The sequence below is a fragment of the Balaenoptera physalus genome, assembly GCF_965194825.1.
Source record: "Balaenoptera physalus genome assembly, chromosome: 13".
NCBI lineage: Eukaryota > Metazoa > Chordata > Mammalia > Artiodactyla > Balaenopteridae > Balaenoptera > Balaenoptera physalus.
The window spans coordinates 47,867,128-47,885,206 of NC_138892.1; the positions used below are offsets into that span (position 1 = coordinate 47,867,128).

The 18,079-nt window shown below is 36.9% G+C and overlaps 1 protein-coding gene across 12 annotated transcripts in view; it reads left to right on the forward strand.

Moving 5' to 3' along the window:
* Positions 1–18,079, forward strand: part of LOC309642016 (uncharacterized protein) — a 302,740-nt gene that overhangs the window by 112,779 nt on the left and 171,882 nt on the right. For 11 of the 12 annotated variants that reach the window (XR_014252884.1, XR_014252885.1, XR_014252886.1 and 8 more), the window contains one exon: positions 12,197–12,329. The gene's annotated coding sequence lies outside the window, so the exon portion shown is untranslated. The other variant, XR_014252893.1, reaches the window with a different exon arrangement.

Here is an 18,079-nt window from a genome sequence, read left to right on the forward strand (position 1 = left end):
CACAGGTACTATCCATCACACTCATATCTGTTTGATTTCCTCTGAGTAAGTATCTTTTCAATCATTATTTCCAACTTTTACTCCCTTTCTTTTAAGCTATGGAGCTGCTAGAAAAGAAAAAAGAAATCCATGCAAAATAGAAAAACAAAAAAAGCAACGTCTTTCACTTGAATTACTGAGGTAACCGCCATGGAGTCACAGAACTCTGAAGAGCAGTTTGTAATCCACTCAAGTCTGCCAGTTTTTTTAAAAATCATGACATCTGAAAATAAAGACATAATTTGGGGCTAGTTTGGCAGGCACAAAAATGATCTGTCAACTCACTTGTTTATATCTGGTAGATGTTCTTTAACCCATCTCCTGTTTACCTATATACCAGATTAACCAAAATTTTCCCTTCTGTCAGTAAAACTTGCCCATTGAAGCCCATAGTGCTGGAGACTCAAGGCTAGGGAGGCTATTCTCTAGTATACTCTACATGTCCCTCTCTCAGTTGAGTAGTACACTTACCAAGACTCGGTTGTGCTTTTCTAAGCTGTTCATAATCGTTGGACTTGTTACTGCAATAATATAATTTGAATATTATATAACCAAAGAACTGTGAATGCAAAAATAAAAATGCTATCTTGTGAGAACTGTGTTGACAAAAATTAACTCAAAATGGATCATTTGACCTAAAGCTAAAACTATAAAACATCTAGAAGACAACATAGGAGACAATCTTTGAAACCTTGGCTTAAGCTAAAATTTCTTAGATGGAACACAAAAAGCACAAACTATAAAAGAAAAAAAGCAGTACATTGAACTTCATTGAAATGAAAACATTTTGATCTTTGAAAGAAGATGAAAAGAAAAGCTTGAACTGGGAGAAAATATTTGCAACACTTATACTTGATAAAAGACATATCCACAATAATAAAGAATAAGAACTCTTACAATTCAATAAGATTATTCAATATTTATTATATGTAAAAAAAATAATAAACAGCCCAATTTAAAAGTGATCGAAAGGGTTGAACAAATAAGTAATGGTTGGTGGATGTTAAGAGCCAGGTTTCTCTCTGTTGAAGAGGGAAGTTACAGATGAGCAAGAAGAGAAGGCTAGAATGAACTAGCCTTCTGTGATACTGGATTAGAGTCTGAGACATCTTATGCATCCACTTAATACATACACAAATGGATAGATACAGAAACAATTATAGATCTGTATGTGGTTAGTACACACAATAACCTAGTTCTGTCTAAGAGGGCATAGGGGATTTCAAGTACAGCTGGGTCTCATGGGAACAGGAAAGTAGTCTCTATAATCTGGCCTCCTGAGAACTCATCAGGCAGCTTCTCTCTCTCCTCTGATGCTCTCTGTGGTCACATGGTGTCTTGGTTATCTCACCTAATGCTGCTACATTTTCCAGTTTTTCTTGCAACTGACTTTTCTGCTTATGAAGCTGCATGCACATGGTTGCAAATGGCCACCACCTTAAAAGTCCACATTAACTAATCACTCAGTGCCCACCACCATCTAACTGACTTAATCTCTATGTCTCTTAGATTTAGTTCTTTGGAGAGGATATCATTGAGCCAGCTTGGGTCACCTGTGTCTGCGGAGCAAGGTTACTTGTGTAAACATGGCTGCTGGGCAAGCAGCTTCATAGGTGTGCGACCTGGGCAGTCACACGGGGTCCTGGGCTCAGAAGGGCTCTCCACACTCACTTTAATGTTCCACTGTCACTATCATGAAATTCTTAATTTTCAAATGAGGGCCCCATAAATGATGTAGCCAGTTCTGTCGCTGGGCTCAGCTGTGGGGCAAGATTTGGTGGTGTGAGTAGATTCTCTTATAAGGAGATACTGGCGATAGGAAAATTTGGTGTATTTAGAGTCTTGATTTTCAAAACTAGGCTTCTCCCTTCTTTGAACTCACATCCCTGCTTAGTGCCTCATTCATCTTAACAGAAAATATTGGCTCCTAATAGGTACTATTCTGTGCTAGGCACTGAAAACACTCAGTGAACAAGACAGATTTAGTTCTTTGTCGTGGAACATAGTGTCAAGCCAAGTTTACCCCAGTCCTAGAGTTACTGCCTTGTTCAGTTCTTTCTTAAGGAACCGGCATTTTGTTATGACCCTTCTATCCTGAAGCTTCCTGTCTGCTCTAGTCATAACGCGGGCAAGTGTAACTGAAAGGCACGCCTGGGACCTTAGTGGCAGAGACTGGTAGGGAAAAGAAGCCAGTAATAAGATTTGTAGATTTGCCAGGCTGAAGGTTCCTTTATTGCCCCACTTCAAGCACACTCAGTCCCAACAGACTGATAGTTGGCAGCCTAATATGGCAAGTTCAAAGGGCATAGTAAACTTGCTTCCAGCTGTCATTAATATCCAAGTTAGTCTTATCTGATAGGAAGTGGGAGTGCAAGGCATCAGGGAGTAGTAAAATTCAGATGGGTAGCAACATTGTGGTTTTAAGTCCTGGATTTATTTGGTAGCAAGATCCTTAGCTAGCAGCTGGGACTATAAGGAAACAAGGCCTTCCTAGTGGAAAATGCTGGAAGAAGTAGGGAGGAGGTATGACAGTCAAGTATATAGATGCTCAGATATTAATAAAGATCAAATAAGGAAGGCAATGCAGAATACATCTTAGAAGGCCTTAAGAGAAGGCTGAGATCCCTGGACTTCCCTCAAATCATGGTCAACACAACACCATGACTATTTTTAGATCCAACCAGCTGCTGATGCCTCCTCATATTGCTCAGAAGTGGCTCAGGGACCAAGTGCGGCTGAGTCCACAGGTTGAAGATATCAGAATTTACAACTGATCGAATTTGCTTAAATGCATAAATTTGTGAATATTGTTAGCTCTGCAGTTATTCATTGCTTAAAGTTAATCACTTTTTCAGGTACTCATCTACTTTGTGGCATACTTCCCTTATAGAGCATCCTTTATGATGTTTCCTGCAATAAAGCCAGTTTGCTATGGCAGAAATTGCTAACCCTTCTTCCTATTAGGAAGAGAACACCTGAATTTGGCTGATCACATGACTGCCCAACTTTATTTCTCAGCATCCCAGGCAGCAAGATGTGGCCTATAGAAGACTAAGTTTTGCCAGTGTGATGTGACTGGAAATGATGTGTGCAACTTCAGCATCATTTCCTTAAGAATAAAGCTGCTTGCTTGGGACTCCTACTTTCCTTCTTTCCACTGGCTGGGTAATGGCTACAACTGTAGCAGTGTCCTTGATGTGAAGAGTGGCAGAAATAGCAATCTGGGTCCCAGGATGATCTCACCAAATTGAGCCCACCCACCAATTTGGGACTGTTAAGTGAGAGAAAAACAACCACTTTTTAACCCACTGTTTTTGGGGTCTCTTTATTATAATGGTGTAGCCTATACTCTAATTCACCCATTTGTTGAGGACTACTTTGTACCAGGCTTTAGGTACCAATGCTCTAAGCATTTGTACCTATTATCTCATTCAGTTCTCTCGACCACACTATCAAGACAGTACTAATATCCCTATTTTATAGGTTGCTAAATTGAGGTTCAGAGAAGTTAAGCAACGTACTCAAGATTCCATAGCTACTAAACGGCACAAGGATTCCGATTCAGGGTTGTTTGACTACATAGTCCTTGCTGTATCTCCCACATTTTGCTACTGAGCCTTCCAGGATTTTTGTTTCCTCTGCTAGTGTGGCCTTGTAGAAATGTCAGTTGCAGATAGTAAAACATTCCCCTCCCCATATCCCACTTTCTTCATCAAGAAAAAGCAGAGAGTTTAATACACATTATTATTAAAGGTAATAAAACAAGTGGGATGGGCCATTTCCAGTTATCTTGTTTACCCCTTTGATTCTATCTGCAGCTTCTTCTTGTAACATTATTAATGAGGTTATAACTCTGTGTACCCAAGGAGTCATTTTCTGTGATAAGTTTCCTTTTCTGATATATAACTGAAGGGAAGCTCTGAGACTATTAGAAGAATTAACCTTTCAACTATATAAGATTCTTATTGCTTGTATATATTTTTTAATTACAGGAGAATGTCATCAGTAGATATAAGTATAGTCTCTATTTACATGAGCAACATAGTGGTGGGTATACAGTATTGCTTTTTTTATCTGGGGAAGCCTCAGTAGCAGGAAGGGTACGAGTTAGGTAGAACTGAACTCTAGCAAAGTCTTACTTTACGATTGAAAAGCAGGAAGTACTGAGATTAAAAACACACCAATATCTTCAGGAGACAGTTGTGAGTGTGTGGTATTGGGAGAGAGGATGTGGTCTAAGTCATATAAATAACAAATATTTGAGTTCACTAATTGTCAGGCACTACAGGCATACCTCATTTTTTTGCACTTCACTTTATCGTGCTTCACAGGTATTGTGTTTTTTACAAGTCAAAGATTTGTGGCAACCTTGTGTCAAGGAAGTCTATAAGCTCCATTTTTCCAACAGCATTTGCTCACTTTGTGTCCCTGTGTCACATTTTGGTAATTCTTACACCATTCCAAACTTTTCATTATTCTTATATTTGTTATGGCAATCTATGATCAGTGGTCTTTTTTTTTTTTTTTTGGCTGCGTTGGGTCTTTGTTGCTGCACATGGGCTTTCTCTAGGTGCGGCGAGCGGGGGCTACTCTTCATTGTGGTGCGCGGGCTTCTTGTTGCAGAGCATGGACTCTAGGTGTGTGGGCTTCAGTAGTTGTAGCACGCGGGCTTCAGTAGTTGTGGCACGAGGGCTCCGTAGTTGTGGCTCACGGGCTCTAGAGTGAAGGCTCAGTAGTTGTGGCACATGGACTTAGTTGCCCCGAGACATGTGGGAATCTTCCTGGACCAGGGATCAAACCCGTGTCCCCTGTGTTGGCAGGCGGATTCTTAACCATTGCGCCACCAGCGAAGTCCCGATCAGTGATCTTTGATGTTACTATTGTAATTGTTTTGGCGCACCATGAACCATGACCATATAGGACAGAGAACTTAATCCATAGATGTTGTGTGTTCTGTCCGCTCCATTGACTGACTGTTCCCTCATGTTTCAATCTCTCTCTCTCTCCCCCTTCGGGCCTCCCTATTTCCTAAGACACATCAGTATTGAAATTAGGCCAATTAATAGTCCTACAATATCCTCTAAGTGTTCAAATGAAAGTAAGAGTTATACACCTTTCACTTTAAATCAGAAGCTAGAAATGATTAAGCTTAGTGAGAAAGGCATGTTGAAAGCCGAGATAGGCCAAAAACTAGGCCTCTTGTACCAAACAGTTAGCCAAGTTGTGAATGCAAAGGAGATGTTTTCAAAGGAAATTGAAAATGCTACTCCAGTGAACACATGAATGATAAGAAAATGAAACAGCCTTATTGCCCATATGGAGAAAGTTTTAGCGTTCTGGATAGAAGATCAAACCAATCACAGCATTCCCCTTAAGCCAAAGCCTAATCCAGAGCAAGCAAGGCCCTAACTCCCTTCAAGTCTATGAAGGCTGAGAGAGGTGAGGAAACTGAAGAAGCTAGCAGAGATTGGTTCATGAGGTTTAAGGAAAGAAGTCATCTCCATAACATAAAAATGCAAGGTAAAGCAGATAGTGCTGATGTAGAAGCCACAGCAAGTTATCCAGAGGATCTAGTTAAGATAATTAATGAAGGTAGCTACATTAAGCAGCAGATTTTCAGTGTATAGGGAACAGCCTTCCATTGAGGACAATGCCATCTCAGACTTTCATAGAGAAGTCAATGCTTTGCTTTAGAGCGTCAAAGGACAGGCTAATGCAGCTGGTGACTTGAAGTTGAAGCCAGTGCTCGTTTGTCATTCTGAAAATCCTAGGAACCTTAAGAATTATGCAAAATCTACTTTGCCTGTGCTCTATCAATGGAATAACAGAGCCTGGATGACAGCACATCCGTTTATGACACAGTTTACTAAATATTCTCAGCTCACCGTTGAGACCTACTGCTCAGGAAAAAAAATTTCTTTTAAAATACGACTGCTCATCGACAGTGCACCTCGTCACCCAAGAGCTCTGATGGAGATGTACAATGAGATTTATGTTGTTTTCATGCCTGCTAACACAACATCCATCTTGCGGCCTATGGATCAAGGAGTCATTTCGACTTTCAAGTCTTATGATTTAAGAAATACATTTTGTAAGGCTATAGCTGCGTTCACAGATAGTGATTTCTCTGATGGATTTGGGCAAAGTAACTTGAAAACTTTCTGCAAAGCGTTCACCATTCTAGATACCATTAAGAACATTCGTGATTCATGGGAAGAGGTCAAAATATCAGCACGAACAGGAGTTTGGAAGAAGTTGATTTCAACCCTCATGGATGACTCTGAGGGGTTCAAGACTTCAGTGGAGGAAGTAACTGCAGATGTGGTGGAAATAGCAGGAGAACTAGGATTAGAAGTGGAACCTGAAGATGTGACTGAATTGCTGCAATCTCATGCTAAATCTTGAACGGATGAGGAGTTGCTTCTTAAGGATGAACACAGAAAAGTGATTTCTTGAGATGGAATCTACTCCTGGTGAAAATGCTGTGAAGATTGTTGAAATGACAGTAAAGGATTTAGAATATTACATCAATTTAGTTGATAAAGCAGCAGCAGGATTTGAGAGGATTGACCTCAATTTTGAAAGAAGTTCTATTGTGGGTAAAATTTTACCAAACAGCATTGTATGCTACAGACAAATTGTTGGTGAAAGGAAGAATCAACCCATGTGGCAGATGTCATTGCCGTCTTATTTTAAGAAACTGCCACAACCTCCCCAGCCTTCAGCAACCACCACCCTGATCAGTCAGCTGCCGTCAACATCGAGGCAAGACCCTCCACCAGCAAAAAGGTTAGGACTCACTGAAGCCTCAGATGATGGTTAGCATTTTTTGGCAATAAAGTATTTTTTAATATATGTCCATTTTTTTAGACCTAATGCTATTACACACTTAATAGATTACAATATAGTATAAACATAACTTTTATATGCACTGGAAAACCAAAAAATTAGTGTGACTCTCTTTATAGCAATATTCACTTTGTTGAGGTGGTCTGGAACTGAACCTACAGTATCCCCGAAGTACGCCTGTATACCTGGCAACAGGGATACAAAGATAAATAAGACACAGGCTTCATATACATGGTATTTTGCTTTTGCTTTTTAATTCATTTGAGTTATTATAGGTTTATTCCTTGGGTTTTCTGTATTGTAGCCTATAGAAAATAAAATTTGCTTTTTAAAAAAAAGAATTTCAAGAGATAATGATGTTCAGACCTAGAACTAGCTCATCCCTCATTGGTATCACTAACCAAAACTACAATTTCTGATTGGATGATTCAGAAGAAATAATAAAAAGGGTCATAGGATCAGGAGAAAGGGACAAATGGAACTTGAAGTGTTTGGGGTCAGGAGACAGGGTTTTGCTTCAGACTCTAGAATGAAATAGAATCTGAAATAGATTTTCTGAGTTGAAAAATCTGGGTTAGAACCTTGGCCTTGCTCTATAACTTCAGGCAAACTACTTCAATGTTCAACACATTTATTGGAAACTGACTATGCGTCAAACACTGAACTAGGTGTATATGGTAGTGAACATCATAGACAAAGTTCCTGTCCTCATGTCAGTTTAGTGGTACATATTTGAGGAAATAAAGCCCATAAGGGAATAGACAAGTACTATTTTAGAAAGCGTGGTCAGGAAAGACGTCTCTGAGAAGGTGTCATTTGAGCTGAGACTTAAATGAAGCAAAGATTATCTCCTCTGAGCTTTAGTTTTCTTATCTGTAAAATGAAAAATAATAAAGGTCTACCTTATGGGGTTGTTAAAAATAGAATGAGATAGTATATGGGGTTAGTAAACCATAGTGACTAATCAAAAGTGAGGTATTATTATTTCTACTGTTACTCTCATGTTTCTCTTTGAAAATAATGTTCCAGGCATTTTCAGAGGTTGGGAGGGAGAAAGGGGCAGATTTCAGAAAATGTTAAAGAGCATAAAAAAAGAAGTTTAACCTACTTCATAACTTAGTATCATGCATCTGTGGTACTTATTCATCCTTTTTTATAATCCAGTCTTTAAATCACAATTCTGTAACAATTCATTTTTTGAAAGTAACATTTTTTCCCAAATTTAAAAGTAATCTTTATTGAAGTATACTTTACATACAATAAAATGCACCTATTATATGCATACAATTCAATGCATTTTGAGAAATGAATGCAACTATGTAGTAAGTACCACAAACAAAATATAGAACATTTCTATCATCCTTTGTGTCCTTTCCCTTTTAATCCTTTCCACACTTAATCCCAGGCAACTACTAATCTGTTTTCTGTCACTATAGATTAGTTTGCCTGTTCTAAATTTTATATAAATGGAAGCATGCAGTGTGAAATTTTTGAGTCTGTTTTGTTTTGTTTTGTTTTTTTACTCAGCATGTTTTCAAGATTCATCTATATTGTTGCATGCATCTGAAGTTTGTTTCATTTTATTGCTGAGTAGTATTCCATGGCATGGATTTAGAGCAGATTGTTTATCTAGTCACCTGTTGATGGACATTTGGATTGTTTCTAGTTGTGGGCTTTTGTTAACAAAACTGCTATGAATACTCATGTAAAGGCTCTGTGTGGATCTGTTTTCATTTCTCTTTGGTAAATATGTAGAAGTAGGGTTACTAGGTTGTATGTGTTTAACATTATAGGAAACTGCCAAATTGTTTTCCAAAGTGGTTGTGCCATTTAAAATTCCCACAAGCAATATATGAGTGCTCCAGTTGCTCTGTATTTTCACCAACACTTTGTATTATCAGTCTTTCTAATTTAAGCCATTCTAGTAGGTGTGAAGTGGCATCTCATTGTGGTTTCATTTTACATACCTATGATGACTAATGATGTTGAACTTTTTTTCATGTGCCTATTGGTTATTAATATATTTTATTTTGTGAGGTACTTATTTAAATCTTTTGCCCATTAAAATTTTTTTTTTCTTCTTATTTTTTGCTGTAAGACTGCTTTATATTTTTTGGATACAAGTCTTTTGTCTGATGTATGTATAGTGAATATTTTCTACCCAATCTTTGGCTTGCTCTTTTGATTTTTTTTTTTATGATCATGTACCAAAGTTGTTTTCTTTTCTTTTTTTTAAAAATTTTTTATGTATTTATTTATTTATTTATGGCTGTGTTGGGTCTTCGTTTCTGTGCGAGGGCTTTCTCTAGTTGTGGCAAGTGGGGGCCACTCTTCATCGCGGTGTGCGGGCCTCTCACTATCGTGGCCTCTCTTGTTGCGGAGCACAGGCTCCAGACGCGCAGGCTCAGCAATTGTGGCTCACGGGCCTAGTCGCTCCAAGGCATGTGAGATCTTCCCAGACCAGGGCTCGAACCCGTGTCCCCTGCATTGGCAGGCAGATTCTCAACCACTGCGCCACCAGGGAAGCCCCTCTTTTGATTTTTTAAGAGAATCTTTTTGAAGAGTAAGATTTTAATATTGACAAAGTCCAATTTATCAATTTTTTCTTTGATGATTAATTTTATTTTTTCTACTTTGTATGAAACATTTATGTACCCCAAGTCCATGAATACTTTCTTCTGTTTTCTTCTAGAAATATATATATATATATAATTTTATATATATATAATATTTGTATATTGACATAGTATCCTGTGGCCTTGCTATACTCACATTTATTTTAATAGCATTTTTTGTAGATTATTTTGGATTTTCTGTGTAAACAATCATGTTTATGAGGGGAAAAAAGTGTTTTATATTTCCAATGTGTATGCTCCTTATTTCTTTTTCTTGACTTAGTTTACACTGGCTATATTGAATATAGGTTGTGTGAGTGAACATCCTTCCTTACTCTCAATTACAAGGGAAAAGTGTTCAATCTTTCACCATTAAGTATGATGTTAGCTTTAGATTTTCCATGTATATTACCAGTGATTATTTTTTTTATCATGACAGCTCCTGAATTTTGTCAAATGCTTATTCAGCATCTATTATGATGATCATGTGCTTTTGCTACTTTAATTTGGTGAATTACATTGATTAATTTTTGAATATTAAACCAACTTTGCATTTCTAGGACAAATCTCATTGTCTAGATGTATTAACTTTTTTATATGTTGCTAGGTTTGAATTCATAATATTTTATTTCAAATTTTTAACTTTTTTCTTCTTGTAATGCCTATCTGATTTTGGTATCACGATAGTGTGGCCTCATAAAATGAGTTGTGAAGTGTTCCCTTGTTGTTTACTTTCTATATTGTGTGGGATTACCACTTTTCCTTCCTTAAATGCATGATAGAATTCATCAGTGAAGCTTCTAGCCTTCTGATTGCCCCTTGTGTCCCATTATCACAGTCTTTTCTAACAATTTCTGACTTGAACTATTCTGGATATTAACTACTTAACCAAAGAGTATTTGCTGATAAATAGATACTGCCTGAGACTGATAGTTAAAAACTAGTCATAACTTGATAAGAAAAATGAGAGTTTAGCTCACTTAACATTATTCCTGTCTTTTCTCCTTTCCTCCGTATGTTTGATATTTGTATTATTTTTAGTTCTTCTACTGTACATCTTTATAGCTCTAGTGTATATTCATAACCCTCTATTTCTTGTTCCATTAACTTTCAACAATCTCTTTTAACTCCCATTTTTTTAAGTTCATAGTATGAATGCATCTATTTTATTTTTTACTTTTCATCCTCTTTCCATATCCTACCTCCTGTCAACTAAACTTTAAATTTTTGCTGTCAGGGATGTTGAAATTTGCATTTTGTCTTACAAACACAACTAAGTCTTCTATATTTTGCCATAAGTTAACTCTTAAAGTTGAAAAGCACTAGAGGGTCTTTATATTATTATGATAGTAAAATTTATCCAATGCCAGCCCAATTTACTATGCCAAGATTATATTTTCTTCTTTATAGAGTCAAAGTAAAACTTCTTGCCTTTTTGAAGGAAAATGTTACTAGTTTTAAGGTCAACTGTATACTCTTTGTTACACTTTTATTAACCAGTAGCTTCATTTTAATTTTTTTCTTAGACCATGTGTTTCATGTATTTTTATTTTATTTTGTTTTTCCTGGGTTTCTGTTTACATTTCTTTTCTGCTTGCATTATTTGCCTCTGTCATGTATTAGTTTCCTATTGCTGCTATAACAAATTACCATAAACTTGGTGCCCTATAACAATACACATTTATTATCTTACAGTTCAGTAGGTAAGAAGTTTAAAAGGGGTTGGTAGGGCTGCATTCCTTCTGGATGTTCTAGGAGAGAATTTGTTTTCTTGCCTTTTCCAGTTTCTAGAGACTACATCCACATTTCTATCCTCCTGATCCTGCATTACCCCAACTTCTGTTTCTATTGTAACACCTCCTTCTCTCACTCTGATCCCCTGTCTTCTTCTTCTAAGGACTCTTGTGGTTACATTGGGTCTACCTGGCTAATCCAGGATAGTGCTCTCATTTCAAGATCCTTAATTTAATCACATCTGCAGAGTCCCTGTTGCCATGTAAAGTAACATATTCACAGGTTCTGGGGACTAGGATGTGGACATCCTTGGGGAGGCATAGTCATATGTACAATATTTTGCAACTTCTCAATCATACTTTACTTCAGCAAAAAAATAAACCCTTAGGAGTGTCCTGGGGAATCAAGTTTCCTCCAGAATTATTTCCCAGTTAGTTTTTTCCTCCATGCTTTTCCTGGCACTAACCTTAATATAGAACAGGAATTTATATTTTCCAGTTTTATACATCTCCAGATTACTAGACTGTCATCCATCTTGAATATTAGGCAGAAAAAGCCTTTTGAACAAAGATGTATGTGCTTCTTTTCCCATTTCTAGTTCAACTGAAAGTTGTCACCTTCTTGGAGAAACCTACCTGAGGCCTCAAAGAATAGTCAACACATTATAACATCCAGGTTTGTCCTTCCAAGGCTCTGAATGTTGCATTCTTATTAGGTACACTGCCTGAATCCCAAGAATCAACAGACAATTAACTAGCTGTGTGCTACCACGTAATAAAGACTAGCACTTGACTTTTTAGTTACATGCAAAAGCCACTCAGTGTATATCATACACCTGGTCACTGTGCTAATTCCGTGTTGGGTGTAACGATGAATATCATGGTTCCATGATGGTTTAATGAGACTCAATCCTGGGATTTTATACGGACAATTGAAAATAGAATTGTTTTTTTCTTTAGGGTTTTCATACTGGTAAAGATGTCAGTTTGGAGCTGCTGGTAGCCATCTTGGTATCATAAGGGGAGAGTCTACCTGAAAGAAAAACCAACAAAGAGAAAAAGTAGAGCTATAAGTTGGAAAGACAGAGAGATGGTGAGTCCCAATGACAACTATCTTTTCCCAGTAAGTAGGTGGCCTTTTCATTTTGTTGATAGTTTCCTGTGCTGCACAAAAGCTTTTTAGTTGGATGTAGTCCCATTTGTTTATTTTTGCTTTTGTTTCCTTTCCTTGAGGAGACATATCCAAAAATAATATTGCTAAGACAAATGTCAAAGAACATAATGCCTGTGTTGTCTTCTAGGAGGTTTATGGTTTCCGGTCTTACATTTAAATATTTAATCCATTTTGAGTTTATTTTTATATATGATATGGGAAAGTAGTCCAGTTTGAATCTTTTGCATGTAGCTGTCCAGTTTTCCAGTTTATTAAAGAGGCTGCCTTCTCCCCATTGTATATTCTTGCCTTCTTTGTCACAGATTAATTGATCCCATAAGATCATTCATTTCTGGGCTCTCTATTCTGTTCCACTGATCTAATGTCTGTTGTTGTGCCAGTACCATACTGTTTTGATTACTGTAGCTTTGTAGCATAGTTTGAAATCAAGGAGCATGATACCTCCAGCTTTGTTCTTTTTTCTCAAGATTGTTTTTTGTTATTCAGGGTCTTTTGTGTTTCCATACAAATTTTAAAATTATTTGTTCTATTTCTGTGAAAAATGCTATTGGTATTTAGATAGGGATTGCGTTAAATCTGTAGATTGCTTTGAGTAGTATGGTCATTTTAACATATTAATTCTTCCAGTCCATGAACATGCTGTATCTTTCCAGCTGTTTGTGTCGTCTTCAATTCCTTTCATCGGTGTCTTACAGTTTTTCAAGTACTGGCCATCTACCTCCTTCGTTGGATTTATTGCTAGGTATTTTATTCCTTTTGAGGAAACTGTAATTGGTAATGTTTCCTTAATTTCTCTTTCTGATAGTTCATTGCTAGTGTATAGAAATGCAACAGATTTCTGTATATCAATGGTATAACATGCAACTTTACTGAATTCATTTATTAGTTATAATAATTTGGGGGTAGCATCTTTAGGATTTTCTATGTATAGTATCATGTCCTCTGCAGACAGTGGTGGTTTTATTTCATTCTTTCCATCGTGGATTCCTTTTATTTCTTTTTCTTGTCTGATTGCTGTGGCTAGGATTTCCAACACTGTGTTGAATAAAAGTGGCAAAAGTGGGCATCCTTGTATTGTTCCTGATCTTAGAGGAAATGCTTTCATCTTTTCACCATTGATTATGATGTTGGCATGGGTTTGCCATGTATGGCCTTTATTATGTTGAGGTACGTTCTCTCTATACCTACTTTGATGAGCATTTTTAACATAAATGGATGTTGAATTTTGTCCAAAGCTTTTTCTACGTCTATATATATATATATATATATATATATATATATATACACATATATATGTATGTATGTGTGTATATATATATATACATATATGTATATATACATATATATGTATGTATTGAAAGTTGATGATCTCTTAAGTTCAAATGCATTTAACCACATTCATAGTCCCAACAATGTTTAATATTTTTGATGTCATATTTCACATCTTTTTGTTTTGTGTATCCCTTAACTACTTATTGTGGATATAGATGATTTACTACTTTTGTATTTTAACCTTCTTACTAGCTTTATAAGTGGTTCATCTATTACCTTTACTGTATGTTTGCCTTTACCTGCTGGTGCATGGGGCCATGTCCCAGTGCTAATAGGCTATAAGGAGGATTTAAAAATGTTGCTTGCCCGCACTGTGTCATCATGGTAGAACAAGCTTCTAACAATAGCTGCTGCCAGTGTCTGTCTTCCCAAGGAGGTCCCAGTTAGCCCCTGCCTCTTTAGGAGGCTCTCAAAAATCAGTATGTGGGTCTGATCCAGGCTTCTTTCAAACTACTGCCTCTGTGCTGGGACTTAGAACATGTGAGATTTTGTGCATACCCTTTAGGAGCAGAGTTTGTGTTTCCTATAGCCCTCAACCTCTCCCGGATATAAGCCCTCCTGGTTTTCAAAGCCAAATGTCCTAGGGGTTTATTTTCCAGGTCAGGACCTCTGGTTGGGGAGCCCAGTGTGGATTTCAGACACCTCACTCTCTGGGGATGACCTCTACAGTTGTGATATTCCTCCCATTTGTGGGTCACTAACCCAAGGATGTAGGTCCTGACTGTGCTGCTTCTCTACCCTTCCTGTCAATCCACTTGTGGTTCCTTCTTCATATCTTTAGTCGTGGGCAATCTTTTCTACTAGTCTTCAGGTCATTCTCATAGATAGTTGCCCTGTAAGTAGTTAGAATTTTCATCTGTCGAAGGAGGTAAGTTCAGGGTGTTTCTACTCCTCCATCTTGGCCCCTTCTAGTAGTCTTAGTTTTCCTCACAAGTTAAAAATAGCTATTTAGGTAAGAAATTTGTGGGGATAGAAATATGTATCAATACTTTACTCATTTGAAAATTCCCCTGAGATAACTTGAAACTCTCATCTAAATCTCTTATATTTGCTGTCTATATTCTCTTTTCTCAAAAGTAGCAGTAGAAAACACAGAATATTGTTCCCTAACGGTAATTTCTGTTAGATGTTTATTTACTCACTTCTCAGAATAAAAGTTTGTAGTGGGAATTGAGTGACTATGACTTTCTAACAGACGAAAACAAAGTCACCTAAGCTCTTTAAAATTCCCCTTTACTTCACAGTACATTAGTTTTTATTTCTTACACACACACACACACACACACACACACACACACACACACACACACACTACAGAAAGAAACAAAAATACTCCACACAGTGTTTTAATAGTAAGGTTAAATCTATGTCCTTTTACTGGTCAATCCTCTTTCATGTGCATAATTACTTCTAAGGACAAAAAAAAAATCTCATCCCAAACATCTGTATATTTAACATATAATCCTCCTGCTGGATTTACTTTGGATTTAGTTCTCAAAGATAGACTCTAAAGTCTTTAACTGAAGTTTTAAAAAATAGATTTTAGTTACCCAGGCTCTATTCTGAATTCTAAGGAGATGCCTCCTCACTATGTTTTAAATTTTAACAAGAACCATCTCATCTTCCAATATCCACTTTAAAAAATATTTTCCACACTCTTTCTGACTGTTATCTGCTTACAGAATATTAGAATGGTTTGTCTAATGTTATTTGCAAAAGAGTGACTTCTTGGGACTCTCAGTAACTATACTGTGTTTCCCTCCCCCAAATCCCAGGATAATCCCCTCTGAAGGTCTGATAGACTTTATAGAATTATTATGACATTCAGAGTGCTATCAGAGCTCTGAGCCACACAGAGTATTTTTCCAATATTATAATTTATCTGTGATCTTTTTACTGCCACGTCTTCTAAAATACTCAGGAAGACAAAGGCAACATGGCTTGTTCTTGAGTACTTTTTGTTTTGTTCTAGGAAGAAAATTTTTGAATTTGAGAGGTAGATAATTGTACATTCATAGTTTCCACTTTGAAAGTGGAAAGTATCATTTTTTTTCCACCAGTGGGATTGATGGCTTTAGATATGCATAGCTTAGCTGGATCCTTTGTTACTCTCACAGCAATGTGTACCCAATTCCCAGTATTTGGGGGATATATGGGATATCCAGGTGTATTAGCAGGGTAACCATCACACTAGGTTTGATAGAGCTGGGTCTTTGCTCTGAGTTTAGTTCTGAAGCTGCTTCGTAACCCTGCAACCTCTCAGGTCCCTGAATTGATCTGCTTACCAGGAGAGATGGGGTGTGTGAGCAGGCCCATGGAGCAAGCAGAGGAACTCTAGATCGCTCTTATAGAATTACCCTCTGTACGCATGCTTATATGGAGTCATACCTAATCATTAGCAATTTAGTGGGGGATTGCTTTATTCCAGAGCTATCACCTCAGAGCTCAGCACTGGAGAAATAGGATTTTGATGTGGGGGAAGTAGGAAGTATCATTTTGAAGCCCTGGGCATTGCCCAAGTCTGTATAGAAAACTACAAAGGGCAGTGCTGGCTGCCATGGAAATCTGGCTTGCAAGGGAATAGGAGAGAGGAGAAAGACACAGAAAAGAAGTAGAAGGGCACAGAATTCAGATAAGTTTTTCTGTCTAAGTTTTGCCAAATGGTGGCTCTGTTTCAGAGCTAACCCTTTAGTAAAGGGTTAAGGAGTAACAAACACTTTGAGTTTATTCTCCTCCCCACTTTGCTTGTTTTGAATGTTTTTTTCTTTGTGGTCACATCTGAGTTTTCCTGACTTCTACATGCACAGAAGCAGTTTCATGCTGAGAGTTGTTACAAAGCAGATCAGTGAATAAAAAATAAGCCAAAATGTTCGCATTTTAGGTCAAAACATTTATACTGCTCTGATGAAGACACGTAGTAATTTTCTCATTATTTAAACGGAACGTATGTCTATAAGACATTCCAAGGAGCAATCTTCCTTGTAGCTACAGATAAAGGATTTCTTTGACTGCTAGCTCTCTATCAAACCTCTATTAGCAGAGCACAAAGTAATTATATTGTCTGATTGGCTGGTATTATTTGGAAAAAGTAATTGTCTAAAAAAAGAGAGAATATGCAGACAGACTGATTTAATAATTTATATATCAATTTTGCCCTTTGGGTGGTTCTTATTAACATATAAATTAACCTGTAAAGCATATTTTGAACAGTGCATAAATTCTAGAACAATTAGATAAAATAAAACCAGGCTCAGACAGTCTTCCTCCACACACTAGAATTTCCCATAGATCAAAATGGAAGAATAACTCAAGATTCTAAAAACATGTGAGACTGCCTCACTGTGCCATAGAATTTTGAATCACTTCCAATAAAAGGCTTTATTTAATGTTTGGGCATGGATCTCTTGCCAAACAGGTCAGCAAAAGGTAGAAAAAGCAAGCTTTGGAAGATCTTCCTACATGTCCTTCTCAGCTATTTAATACTCATATTATACTTGTACTTTCAAAGACCAGGGTGCAGATTCTGCCAAAAGCCCAGTCGCACATAGACTTTTTAAAACTACTGTAATAAAGCCCAGAAATCATTGCAGCAGTTTATGTCATCTGGTCTCAAATACTTTAAGCCCAGGAAGTGGATCATACCTAAAATGCCCAGGATAGGGTATTTAAGGATATTGTAGTATTTCTAAATATATTATAAATGGCCATGTGCACTAGATGGTAATTGATTCAGTAATCAATGAAGACATCTTAATGTTTTTCCCTGAGATCCTTCTTTCTGATCAATGAGACCCCTCTCTGCATTTATTTATATTTGGGAAGAAGTCTCAATATATAGAAAATGTAATAAACATCTATGATAAATATTCACCTCCAAAATGAACAAATATTAACTTTTATTCCCTTCAGATGTTTTTTCTTTTTTAAATAAAACATTAAAATCTCTATGTTTTCTTTGGCCCATTCTCTTCTCTTTCCAAAGGTCAGCATCATCTGGTGTGTGTATCCCAATTATATTTTTGTACTATATTAATTTTATGTTCTTTAACATAGTTTTATAATATTCTCCGTAAATGTCTTACCCAATTAAAAATTTTTAATTGTATTTCCTATTTGTTATTGCTAGTATTTAAGTATGGTATTGTTTTTTGTCTATCAATCTCAAGTCAGATAATCTGAATTCTCTTAATTTTACTTATCTGAAGGTTGTTTTGAATATTTTAGGAAGGTAATTATATGGTCTACAAATTAAAACTTTGCATCTTCCTTTCCAATCCTGATACCTCTTTTTTCTTATTCCTCTGGTTAGGAACTCCAGTTCAGTTTTGCAGGCATCC